At 40.2% G+C, this 13,995-nt stretch overlaps 1 protein-coding gene across 1 annotated transcript in view; it reads left to right on the forward strand.

The window, feature by feature from the left end:
* PCSK2 (proprotein convertase subtilisin/kexin type 2) overlaps positions 1-13,995 on the forward strand; it is a 107,568-nt gene that overhangs the window by 61,304 nt on the left and 32,269 nt on the right. The gene's annotated exons all lie outside the window — the stretch shown is intronic.

Below are 13,995 nucleotides of genomic sequence, written 5' to 3' on the forward strand. Positions count from 1 at the left end.
GCCAGCGTCTGCTGGTGAAGGTCAGCGTAGCTGCATTATACCGTTTACAGCAGGAGGGAGCTGATCATCCCATGTAAGTGGGTTTGTCCCTGATCAGCAGTAGTGAGGAGAGACGAGAGACCACCAAAAGACTTGGGCCAGGAGTAAAAAATTCAGTGTCTGAACTCTGCCTGAAGTTGAAAGCTTGCTTAAAGAAATTGCGGAGGAAGAAAGAACAAGACAAGCATTTACTGTAGGGGAACGGGAGGTGGCTGTGAATAGGTAACTGTGTTACAAAGTACCGATACACGTGAAATGAGAATCGTCCGGCCATTCTTAGTAACAGATAGGAATGTAACATTCAGGTAACAAAAAAGATTTTGAAATCTGGAATGGCACATATTTAACTTGCACAAACCAACATGCAGTCATCCTAGCGGTGCTCTGTTGCCATCCTTCCCCTTTCTGTCTTCTCCGTAACGTGTCTTTACGGTACAGCCTTATGTTCCATCTTCCAAGGGTCCTTCCCAGCTGTCACTCAAGCTGTACACTGGAAAGGATTTGCTGAGCTAAAAAGGCCCCATGTAAGGAATGAGGGAAGATTTTCTGGAGCCAAAGTTTTCTGACATCTACTATTTCTTACTCAAAGGTGAACAGCAGGTAGCCTTACCTGTCTTCTCCTTCCACTTTGGTGACATCTCCAAACACAAAGCAGTCTCTCTCTCACAACTTTTGGTAACTTGTCACCAGCTAATATGCTAACAGCTTCCCCCACCTTGCTGAGAGGCAGGCAGAAGCATATTTTTGGAATAATTATCTTATCACATAAGCAGTGAAGCAGAGAAATGTTCTACTTCTGTTATGAGCTGCAATTTCCATTGTTTGCTAGAGGAACAAAAACATTATTGAATAATCTTTACGGCCATGAAAGAAATAAAAAATAGTACAGGCAATAAATTAGATGCTGCAATATGTGCAGTGAAGCTTAGCAACAGCATAAAGGATCTTTTAGAAAGTCTGTGTTTCCTTCATTAGCGTGAATTTCTGAGTATTTCTTGGCCCTCCTTGCATGCTGCCAAAAGGACCGGCAAATTGTGCTGGAGGCCATGAGCCTGGTCTCAGTGATCTACCGGTATAAATCATCAGTATCTCCACTGAAGTCACTGGGGCCTAGTTGTGGGGTTTTGTAAGTTGACAAAGCTCCATTGACATCTACTGAACCGTGCTGCTTTGACCCTGATGATCTGCCCCACAGAAATCCCAGCTGATGTAATTCCCCGAGTCAAACAGAGTTCACGTATAACTGGTGGCAAGAAAAATGATACCCTGCCAAGACTGAAATTTGTTGGAAACCCTCTGAAGACCTTGAAAAGTTCCCAGTGTCTCAGCACTGTCATTAATATCAGCCCAGGGGATCAGCAGTAAAGCCAAACCATAGCAAGTCAGGTTCATACTTGCCTGGCATCAGCGGGTGATTTCAGTTAGGTATAGGAGATCCGATTCCTACAGCACGATTTTCAAAAGAGCCAGAGACTGCCATTTCCTACACTGCCATTCAAAGGGTTATTGAGCCCATGCAGTAGACACTTAATTTCAATAAACCTTTCCTGCTAATACATCGGTATTTTATGGGCAAACTCTGTGCTTGTGATTTTGCTAGTACCTATTTTTAGTTGCAGTGTTGAAGTATCACTTACATTATCAAAAAAATAAAGAACAGAATAAACTGCTTCAGATGCTTCAACACAGCCAGCACATTGGTTGGAGTTGGTTTTTTTTTGCAGACAGGTTTTCTAAAATAAACTCTAGCATAACAATTTCAAATTATCAACCAAAACCTGGGATAAATTCCCAATACATCCTTCTACTAACACTGAAAATTCAGTAAGCACACTGTTTGATGCATGCTGTTAAAGCAGATGGTGGCAGAAATTTCATCAAGAAATTGTTGAGACAAAATGAAACCTCTCTTTTGCCAGGATAGGAAGATGGATCAAGTGTTTAAATGCCAGGCTGACGGATGCCTTAGCAACTGAAACTGATGGCCTTCTGCTGGGCTGTTTGCGCTGCTCGGGTGGCTTCATGCAGCTAAGGGGCTGGTTTTGGCATTTAGAAAGATGATTGTTTGGGACATGCAAGACAATGAAGTTTCACTGGCATACATTAGAAGTTACTGGGAAAAGAATGAAGTTCTCTGTTTCAGACTTGGCTATTTTTTTCTGTTGTTCTGTGCAGGATCAGCTTCTGGGCTCATCTCTCTGTTCTGTGCAATCTGGGGTTTTTCTCTGAACGTATGAAAGGCTGAAAAAGAGATGATGCCTTCTCTGATAAAATCAGCCAGGCAAATAAGGTTCTTTGTGTACTTGGAAGAGTGTCCTGGGTTTGTCACATAGAGAAAATGCTTTGCATCTTGGAAAACGTAGTGCGGTTGTGCAGACAGTCCTCCCCTGCTCACAACAGTAACTGGTTTTGCAGTACATGTCACAGTGGTGCTCGTGTACTGAAGTCTAAATAAGATGACTGCACAGCTGCTCTTCTCTGCCTTATAGCTAATTAATACAAGCACTGCTAATGGGAGAGAGAAGCCATGGTGCTATGTAAAGGAGATGTCAGTGTCTTCTTATTTTGTGAAAGATAAAAATGTTTTGTAATGGTAGACGTTATAACAGCCTTCTAGCTTTCAACTCAATTAAAAAGGTGGAACAGCAAACAGAATTTGAAGATGATTTCTCTGGATTATTTCGTATGGCCAGAGGGCATAGAAAGAGGCTTTTTCTGCAAAGGAGACTGCAACTTGTAAAGGAGGTGTGATTGCCTTAAGGAGAGATGATTTGTGCCACATACAGACCTGTGTTTGCAGCTGAAAACTGGATTTCTCTCACTGAAAGATGTTCTGCTAACTGCTTTGCTGAAGCCAGTGTGAGAGATCTGGACCCTGAATGCTTGGCAAATTCTGGGCTTGGTGCTTCACGCTATCTATATAGCTGGAGTTGGTGCTGCTCTACTGATGTTGGTCTCTTCAGGGAGAGGCACTGATTTATACTGGCTGTAAAAAACAAAGTACAATTCTTTTGGAATCAATAAGATACTAATATATTGTAGTTGCATTTGCCTGAGATTATTTTCAGAGCAATGAATGCTACAGAAAGTTTCCAGCTTTATTCTAGATTAGAACCACCTAAAAGGGATAATCTTCAAGTTAAATGCGTGCCTGGTGTGCAAGCAACGTGAGATGCTGCCAAAGACACTTGCTTTGCAAGCTAAAGACCTCACATTGTCCGCAGCATTTATTTTTCTCTATAATCAATGTACTTAATTAATCAGCTGCACACTGAGAAAGTGCAAGGTGGCTAATTGCTTTAATCATTAAGCAGTGGTATTAATTTTCACTTAAGGCATCGTCAGTGGAAAGTAAATTAAGATTGCTGAAATGAGAAATGCACAGGAATAGAAGAGAGCAGATAAGGACATTTGTGCATCAGTTCTGGCTGGAGCTTTTGAAATTGGCTTGTGCCTCTCTCCAGGATTTCTCAAAGTAAGTTTTTTGGAAAAAAATTCTTCTTTTATTTGGGCAAGAAAAGTAGAGGGAAGATGTTAGTACTTACTGTTTGCCATGAAGGGACCTGGTATTGCTTTGTTTTGCTTTTTTGTTACTTCTCTTTCTGAATTCCAAAAATTAGCTTTTGGAACTGTCCAGAAATCTTCCATTGGAACAATATTTTTGCTGGTAAAGATGAGTGATTTATAAAATCAAGGTGTCCATGGGAAAATAAAAGTGAAACATTTCTATTTTGGATCAGTTCAACCTCACTTTAAATGTTTGGCTTGTAGAACATGCTGAATTAAAACAGCAGCAACAAAATCCCACTCTGGTGTGTGGTCCACTTGGGAGAACAGGGTCAGACACACACACAGTCCCCTGGAGGCGGTGCACAGCGTGTAATTTAAAACCAAGTTCAACTAAGTGAAATAAAGTGCTCTGTTTCCCCAAAGTGAATATACCACTTTTGGGCTTAAAAAAAGCAAAACCACTTTTGAAGATTTTTCCATTTTGAAGTGTTTTGGTATTTTTTTATATTTTCTATTATTCAAAGAATAGTTATTTTAACCTCTTATACTGTTTAAGACACTAACCAATGTAGAAATCCCTGAATATCCATCAGTATTTAAATGGAACTTAATTAAAATTCATGCTGTAGTTACATTTTGGCTGCCAAGGTATTACCAGGGAAGTCTGAATTAGATGGGGTGTGTGGGAAACACTAGTCCCTCACAAAGCTTCGCCTAAATTTCACAGGTGTTAGGGAGAGACTTTCAGGCCTAGTCATGATTTTGGCAGAGTCTCAAACCCACTGTTAACTAGTGGGCATGCAACTGGTTTTAAAAGGAGAGTTTTGGTCAAGCCCTTTGGATAAGCCAGACTTGCAGAAGAGAGCAGAGAGGCACGAGGAGTCCGCTTTATTCGGTGAAACTGTAACAGCCTAAATACAGTAGATAAAGGTGCAGATGATCTCCAGTACTTTAAACACCTCTCCTTCACTGAGCATGTAGATTAATTTGGTTCATCTGAAATGAATTCAATTTTTTCTGTCCTGGCACTTCATCTTGGCATGGTTGCTTTGCACTGTTTGATTTTAGTTGTATACATTTACGTTCTTCGTATTAATATTTTACTTCTCAGTAGCTGTGTAGGTGGTGAAGATGTTTTTAAATGCCTGCCCTATTTCACATTGCTTTGATTTAAATATAATGTTCTTCTTTTCTGTTGCATTCCCAACAGAAGCAATAAGCATAATGTCTAATAAAATGTTGGCCTCTTTGAAGTCACTGGTAATTTTTCCATTAAGTTCAGAGCAATCAGAAATCTGGCAGATCATATAAATAACACATTTGTAGTGTTTCTTCTATTGTGTATTCCGTATTCTGGGTTTTTTTAATCATCACAGAAAGATGTATAGGCCTCCTAGCTTCAACTGAGCAAATAATACCAAGGGCTGTGGAAACATGACTGCCCAGGATAACACGTTTTACTGTAGAACAGGAGCTTGTATTTGATGAAACTTCAGCCATTTCCAGTGCTGTGTAGCTGTTGTTTGGTGAAAGTTAAATGGATATGGTAGTGCATACCTCTAGTCACACGTTCCCTGTGCTGTCTTTTCTCATAAGCTTTGATATAGATTAGGGATCGTTGGAGATGTTCTGCAGGCAGGTTGTGGTCTGGATTTTATTAAAGGAGGTGAATCTGTCTTTGAATATATACAAAGGAGAGCACAGAGGCTGTGCTACATTCAAGGGCTTAATAATTCCCATGCTAGCACACGTTTTTTTAGAATTACTTCTTGTGAGAAACTAAATCACTTTTATTCAGTGGCACTTAACTCAGTTGCAGAATTAGTCAACAGTGATACCGTGTCTGACTGATGTAATTATGAATCTTTATTTCAGTCAGCTAATGGTGTCTAGGATTTTTCTTAAATTTACACATCCAGTAAATTACTGTGAAAACATTAGCTATGATCAAATACACTAATCTTTAAGAGAAGAGCCTGTAATGATCATGTACAATTGAAAAGCATGAACACTTGCAAAATGTAGTGTGTGTGGATTTACATGAGAATGTCTGTTCTGAAGATCCTACCTTCTCTCCCTGAAACTTTTTATGTAGCTGTCCATCGGGTTTGCTAATTCCACATGGAATAAACAATGCAAACTTTTTAATGAATGCAAAAGCATATAAAAGCGGTCCATTAAAATCCCTGAGAACCCTGCATGTCTTCACAGATAGTCATGTTACTAATGCTCCCCTGGGATGCTCTCAAACTATGCTAATGAGGTTAGCATGCAACTGGGATAAAACAAAATAGATATTCAAGACCTTTTAACTTGAAGGCATGCAAATCAACCTGTGTTTGCTTTTTGTGACAAAAGAAATGTAAATAATAGTTTGTATTATGGTTTTTGATTCTCTTCTCTGAAATTTTCAACTCCTTTTGATTCACCTACAGTGTTGCTTTTATGTGGTCATTCATCATCATCCATATGCATGCAATTTAGGTGAGGTACCAGTTGAGCAGTTGTTAACAGTTTCTTCTCTTGTCAGCTGAGAAGAAGGAAAATACCCAACCGCTTTTCTGTCTCATCTGTTCTTCCTTTCAGTTCTTTTGTATCACTAGAATAGCTCTCCCTGTCCTGCGCTCTCCCTCAGCACTGCAGACCAGGTCTGTCTGTTGTAGCTAACCCCCAAACCATCTAAGCCACTTCGATTTCCCTCTTTGGGAAGCTGCAGTTTCCCTCTTTTGTAACAATAGATTGGTGTAACCTGTTAAAGTGGTCATCCTGAATATCCTGCCAAATTTGGTTTATGCCATTATAACTGCATGTCCAGTATTCCTGCACTTTTCTGTGCAAATTGCTGATAATTGATCAGTTTTTAACGACTGTGACTGCACAGCCTTTGCGGTCACAAGAGTGATGTGGGTGTCAGCACCCTCTAGCCACGCACAGCAGCAGGGAAGTGTTTGCTCTCCCAGTGCACGTGGTCACTCTTCACCCAGACTGTGTCATGCTAAGTGACTGGATTCAAATGACTGCTGAGTTTGTATGGAAAACTGAGCTATAGATTTTCTTACAGTGACGGAAGAAATTATCCCTTATCCACCATTTCCCACTTCAGAGACCTCTATGCTGGGTGTGATCTGAACCCAGCGGGCTGTGTTTGGTGCGAGAGCCCATGGCAGATTTTGGTAGATTGTAGTCTGGGCTCATGGGCAGGAACAGGAGGGCTTAGCTCCCTTCAGTTCCAGCTCATCCCTCCAAGAGGCTGTAAGTGCTGGCTGCCATCAAAACACTGCCAACACAACCTGTGCTGCAGCTCAGCACCCGGCGTGTGTCTCATGTATGGACAAACTTGTCAGTTATTTCTTACAGGAATATAACAAAGAATAATGGACCTGAACCTCATTTCTCTGCTGCCAGCTTTATACCTCTATTGCTCTCTCAACTTCAGTAGGTCATGCTAATACGTAATCAAAGTATCTGAAGGCAGAAAAGATCCATGTATTGGCAAGGAAGCGTGTGCCAGGTTTTTAATAAAATGGAACACTAAAGCTAGATGAAACGTGTGTTCACAGTATGTTTCAGTAAAAGTCATTACAGTGTTTGTATTTGCTTTTATGATAAAATAATCCAATTTATCTCTAGCCAGTTAGATGCCAGGTTTTTTCTTCCCCCTCCCCCCCAAATTAAAGATATCAAGGAGTTCATTCCACAGCCTGAAACTTTAAAGCTTTAAATTTGCTACATGCCCTGAAAATCTTTAACAGTAACTAGCTGCCTAATTTATTTTTATTGTACTAATTTTGTTGTCTTAGCAATATGCCTCCCTATGAACATTCAGTACCCCTTCAGTATGTTGTAGGTATAGCTTGAAGATTTTTTTGCAGCCCCTCTGAAAATTAAGGAATGTTTGACTGAGCAGAAATAGGTTTCGGGTTTTTTGTAGGTTAACTTGCTGTTGCCTTCAGAGCTGTGGATCCAAGTAATTAACAACTGGTGATGTGCTTCAGCTTTCCTCCACATCAACTTGAAAATTGTGGAGCAGGCTAAGAATGCCAAGAGGTGAATTGTGAAGCAGCCTCTTTATTACAAGCACAAGTTCATTTGGCTGCTTTCTTTTTAATAAAGTCTCATGCCTGACTCAATTTCTTAGGCTTTTTCCTATGTCAGGTGAAGATGCAGGCTCCGCTGGAGGAAATGGAGAGTATCTCAATAAACTGGTTTTATTTATTAAAACTTTTGTTAGGAAAAAAAAAAGTAATTCTCCACTACTTAAAAATTCTGCCCAGCCTAAATTTTCTTTGCATATTTGTGATTCTTTCTTTTTTTTTTTTTTTTTGTGTCCTCTTTGACTATATACCCCTGAGCTGAGCATTAGCAAACAGCTGCAGAGAGTTAGATGGCATTTAGTTGGATGTGTTTGCAATTCCATTTTGTTTACTGGAAAAACATTCAACAGTGTTGGTACCTACAAATGGAATTGATCATTTCTTCTGTTCTTTGAAGCTTTAAAAAGTTTGTGCTTAGATCTACCTGTGTGGTATACATCACCGCTGTACTGCCCAGGTGCTTTATGCCCATGTGAAATAAAAAGTTGTTTATCCCCAGCCTTTCTTTTTGAAGATACGTGCTGGAGAGCACCAGCCAGCAATGTAACTCATGCTGGTTTTCTGATTTGTCTGCAGGGGAAGTAGGAAGGAAGTTAGTGCTGAAAAAAACAAGAGGTTATGTGACATTGTAGTGCCAAGTGATACGTAGAGAGGAACATCAGTTGCTTGACAAACGAAATCTGTTCAATGTAGAGAAAGAACACAATGTAAGATGATCTTGGTGAAACTGTTTTTCTTCATAACTGTAATTTTAAACATAATGCTGTCTTAATTAAGAGAAATGTAAGAGTTAACATGAGACTCCATGAGGTTTTTTGGCCGCATTTTTTGTTTGTTTTTAAACCTAAGCAGTGAAAAAAGTTTCAGCTTTGCAAAATACAAAGTTACATCAGAGGTTGGACAGCCAGCCTGTCTTCCTATAAGTTCTAAGAACTGGAGGATTAGAATTGTTACTGCTTGTTATCTCAACTATTTTTACTATTCTAAATTAAGCAGTAGTCACCTGTTGTGTGTAGTCAATTTATCCTCTTTTGGCTATAATTGCACTAGATTTGCTTTTGACCTAATCCCAGATGCTTGGTGAATGTTGAGGAAAGTGAAGTAACTACAAACAGAAATCACCATTGCAGTGTGCTCTGTACTTGCTCTGTCTGTGGCAGGCAGGGACACTAGTGAATACCTGAAACTGGAATACTGGGACGGCTTATGGGCACCTCAGGTGTTATTCAGGACCCAGCACACTTCTCTGCTCAATGCGTTTAAAATGATGCTCAATGTATTATTATTCAGTGACTGTTTTGAAAAGGACGGCGCAAGAGTGTGCTGCAGTCTTATCCATTATTCAAGATCTGGCTGTTGGTGTCTGGCTGTGTCTTTTTACTTTTGTGATGCACCTGTAAAAACGGGGTAAAAGGCTGATGTTTCTGGAGGGAGATGACAGCATTTGCCGGCAATGAATTTGCTCTTTAAGGTTAATATTTTTGACCATGGCCCATTATTTTGTGGATGTATTCTCGGTCTCCACAAGGTCTTGAATGCAGCTCTGAATTTGCTGGATAGTAATATAGGATATGTAAATGAGTTCATGTAAAGGCAGAGCTATTTAAGAAGTTGCAGGTTTTTTTCATGTCCATTTAAAAAAAAATAATCCACAAAACAAAGCAAAATAGCGTGTTTCCCATGGCAGAGAGAAAAGGGCTTACTGTACTGACTACTGACTTAGCAACAGTGCCTCAGTTTTTCATTAGTGACCTGTGTGCCTTACAGCACCTCTCCTAGGAAAAATGTTGCCTCCTGGTGAGCGTATTCCATTTTCTTAAAGCTTGTGTGTACAAAACTGAATTTCATTTTTCCACATGACATTCGGTGTTATTTTAGAACAGTTCCTCTGAGATGTTATATGTTGTAATTTGAGCCCAGGGGTTTGCTCACTCTTTGGATCAGTAAAGAAATCAAACAGGCAAAAGGTATCTTTCTGCCTCAGCTCTCTAAGGATTTGCAGTTGCCTGAAGAGGCTATGACCAGATGCCACCTGTGTTAAAAATCTTTCTCCTCTTTTAAAAGACACAAATCTCTGGGCTAAATTCAGCAGTGCTTTAACATCATGAATAGAATCAGACTGTGACCAGTGGGACTTGTGTCTTTAATTGTTTGTCTCCTGGACTGGCATGTGAGCATAGGCACATTTCTTGAGTCACAGAGAAAAAGAGAAGTGTGTGTGAATTATGCTTCAGAGGCTTGTAAAGCCATATAAAAAATTATGGGCTTGCTGCATTATTCAAGGTACATAATTTTATTATACATCTGAGCAACACATGGGACAACTGATATATTGTTATTGTCATATTTTACATAATGAATGTTTTACACAGAAGGTTTTACTGCATGTATTTTTAAAAGTACAGGCAAGTTCTTTGGGAAATGTCAGTCTAAGATTATTTTTAAGGCAAGCAGAATTTTATACATAGGCAAAAGTAGTCTATTCATGTCGTGGTATATAAGCCATTACTTAATAAAAGATTGAAAGAATCTCACCCGCTCATCCAGTACTCTTCTGTTAGCATCTTATTTGGGGTAGTGGCTAGGAAGGAAAAATAGAGATATGCCTTAAAATACGATACCATTCCTTTCTGTAATAGCATTTTAATTATATAATAGACATTATTTATAAGTAATTGTGTATAGATGGTGACTGATAAACATCAGGTTCTAACTGCTTTGCAACAACAAACTGGTTTTGATTGAACCTGAGGGATAGGATTATCTCATTCTGGCACTGTGTGCCTAATGACTAGTCTAAGGCTGGACTGCAGTCTGTGATCAGTGCCTAAGATTGGTGGCTGGAGTTGCTCCCTGGTGAAAAAGACCAGGCAATTACCTTGAAAACCAAATATTAGACACTTCAAGTCTAGGAGAATTAACTGCCAGACGATTTTGCATTAAAACTGGGAACTGAGTCACCTGAATTGAAAAGCAAAGTGTTTTCATTTCAGTATGCCGTTGCAGATCCTCATCTGCACTGGTTTTGGTTGCCACCTCCTGGTTTCCTACCCTGATTAAATCCTAGCAATAAGTTCCCACTTGCTGCCTGATGGGGAGTCCAGCCTGTGGAGGAGAATGGTAGACCACAGATTTTAATACTCACTTCTCAAAACACAAGATGAAATATTCTAGCTATCCACTGAAGCAGTTCCCTTTTTGGTCCGGTGTTGAAACTGATTTAATTTGTCACCGGTTTGTGCTTTTAAAAAAAAAATAATTAAAAAAGGTTGAGGCTTAGATGTTTGAGGATTTGATCTTTAAATTAGGAACCTGAAGCAGTCCATTTGTACTTGTCGCTGCTGTTTCATTGCCTGTTCCACTGCTTCCATAGTGTGGGCGGAATATTCCTTCATGAAGCTGAAACTCACTGTCTTTTCTCAAAGGTCCTAATGAAGATAAATTGTGCAGTCAGCAGTTGCTTTCTTTCCAAGAATTCTTCTTAATTTTGCCCTTTGTGGATGGTTCCTGCCACATTAGATATCTTTTTCCTTTGAGTGCAGTGATCCAAAATCAAGCAAGTAAGAGACACAGGATGTGGAAGAGTGCTGCAAACTTTGTTTATAGCCTGCCTAAAGCAACCTTTCCATAAGCTGACATTTGGGTTCATGGGACATACAGCAGAGCTGCAGTCTGCTGTAGGGTGGCTGAATCTTTCATGCTGGAATTCCTTTGCCTGTTGCTACTCTGGCTATGAGTGGTACATCTGCACAGCTAGAAGGGCTTTTCCGTGTGTAATTTTTGCACAAGGGAATTCTAGAGTGGTTGATAGGTACCACAAGGTGCTTGCATGTCTGATGATGTCCTGAAAATTCAGTCTCACCAGACCCACTGTGAGCTTAGGGTCTTCTATGTAAGTAGGACTGCATTTCTTCCAGATGGGAAAAAAACACAGCAGACCCGCAACTGAGTTTAAATTCTCGCCCGCACAATATTTTTAGAGTGAAAACAGAGCTTCTGACTGAATAAGAAACTGGCAATGTATTGAACTAATTGCATTTAGTAGTGAGTTAGACCATACTTACCTGAAAGAAGCAATCTGAAATCACTGCAGCTAAGCTTAGTTATTTGCAGTCTGCATAGTTTCTAGGCCACGTCTGGTCCAAGGCAGTGAAGTTTCATTAATTTGTGATTGAAATGCATTTCTCTCCAAAGGTTGCCAAGCTAAACTCTGTGACAGAGTAGGTTTTATCTGCTAATTAAATTACTCCGAGAGAGTCATCGTTTCTATTTTGACTTTACTGTAGGATGTGATTCTCCAGCTTGCCCTGGTAGGAGCAGATAACTGCACTCGTTAATAAAGAACAGGACTGGATCTTCTGCTGACAAGCTCATTTTCTTTTACTGCCATGTGTTGGATGAAACCCGGCCCCTTGCACAAATCCTTGTCACCACTCCCCTGGACACTGCAGAATTCAGACTTGCTCTGTGGCATTAAGATGGGACGTCTGTGCCACGTGGCTTTTGTCAGGCACACTGGGTGAGGCCCGAAGGCTTCTAGCTCAAGATCCTGCCCCCAGCCGGTGGCCAGCAGCAGATGCTTGGGGACCAGTATGGTCACCTAGTCAGAGACTGTCTCCTGTCTACCTGATTATGGCCTCCCAGCTTCTACATTCACTGTTTCATGGACTGTTAGAGAAGGAGGAAGCACAGCATCTAATATCTCTTCCAGATTTATCTTCTGCTAATTTGTCTAACCACTTTTTTATTTCGTTCAGGCTTTGAACCTCTGCATTGCTGGGGGACAGTGACTTTTGTAACTCATCACATGTTCTGTGGAAAAGTAGTACTTCTTGTTCACTACTGCTTCTAAATCTCCCCTCTAGTGATTGCTACGGATTCCTGCTAGTTCTTGCATTATGAGAAGCAGTAAATAATAACTCCCTGTCCACCTTCTCTGTGCTATTCATGATTTATAGACCACTGTCAGATTCCCCTTCTTTCCCTGGCTGAAAAGTCATGTTCTGGTTACTCTTAGTTCATACAAATCTGTGCCATTCAGAGTGCTGTATAAGCAGTTGTGGTAATTAAAGAGGTAAATTAAACACACCTGGTCACAGAGACTTAGAAGCCCTGCGAATTTGTGGCTATAGCTGACAATATTGGAAGGCATCTTCAGGCTGAAAATCAGGGCCTTGGTTTAGAGATACGGAGAGATCAACAAGGATATTCACCTGTGTCTGAGCTGAGAACAGCATCAAGCCGTGTGATAACCATTCTGCAGATCTCTGTGCCATTCAAATGCTGCAAACTGTTTATTGTCCATGCTGAATCTAAGCAATGAGGCTTTCTGAAATGATCACCCCAAAAAATCACTGTACAGTAACTTGAAAGATACTTACTTTTGCCCTCCAAGGATCAAGGACAGTGTTGTCCCTGTTTCGTTCTGGCACAAGTTTGGGGGAGTTAGGAGTTTTGAATCCAAAGCCCAAAGACTTTGGTGCTACCAATGGACTGTCTATTCCTGTACCCCAGGAACTGAGAATCTGCTGAAGGGGAATGTTTTTAGGAGCGAAGCTATTCATTCACGAGTCTCAAATTATCTTCAATAGCATGCTCAGCCAAATCTTAGAAAGAATGCACGTACACATTAATTAAGAATTAACATAATTATGTTCCTTGAGTATAGTGTTTATTAAAATATAAACTCTGTGAACATACACTTGAGAGGAAGCTTCTAAATATTTTTAAAAGCTTAATTTCAGTCACCCTTTATTTATTTTTTCATTAAGAGAGAAGAAGGAAGATGGCACTTGACTTTCTGAAACTTTCCATTTGTTTCTCAGATTTAGCATCCGAAAGTTGCTGAGTGTCCTTAACTCTGCTGATAGGGCAAAATCAGAAACGATTAGATTTATATGAAAAGCAGAGACGTGAGCTGACATTTTGAAAAGCGCCTGAAAGCTGCATTTGTGAAGCTGTTCAGACAACTAAAGGACCAAGAAAATATGCAAAGGGATTTTCAGGCATATGTGCTGACCATTAATGCAGTTTTTACATTTGAATTTTGATAAATGTATGTTCTTAGGCATTGAAAGGCTTCTAGAAATCTGTCTGTTGTAGTACCACAAATGAGTTTTTGAAAAAATAGTTCTATGTGACGGACTCAAGTGTGGTCACTTCCGCCACTGTTCGGGAAATGGGATTTAACTTTTGTCCTGCCACACCAAATAGCCCAACACCTATATACTGTTGTGAGTGTTGGTGAACGGTCCCTCGGCAGTAACCAGAGCTCTCACACCACCTCACCAATTAGCCCACAGTTTGGAAATACTAATGGTCTGCAGGAGGCTTTGCACTCCAGAAAGCATCT

Source organism: Falco rusticolus, chromosome 12 (assembly GCF_015220075.1).
Source record: "Falco rusticolus isolate bFalRus1 chromosome 12, bFalRus1.pri, whole genome shotgun sequence".
Lineage (NCBI taxonomy): Eukaryota > Metazoa > Chordata > Aves > Falconiformes > Falconidae > Falco > Falco rusticolus.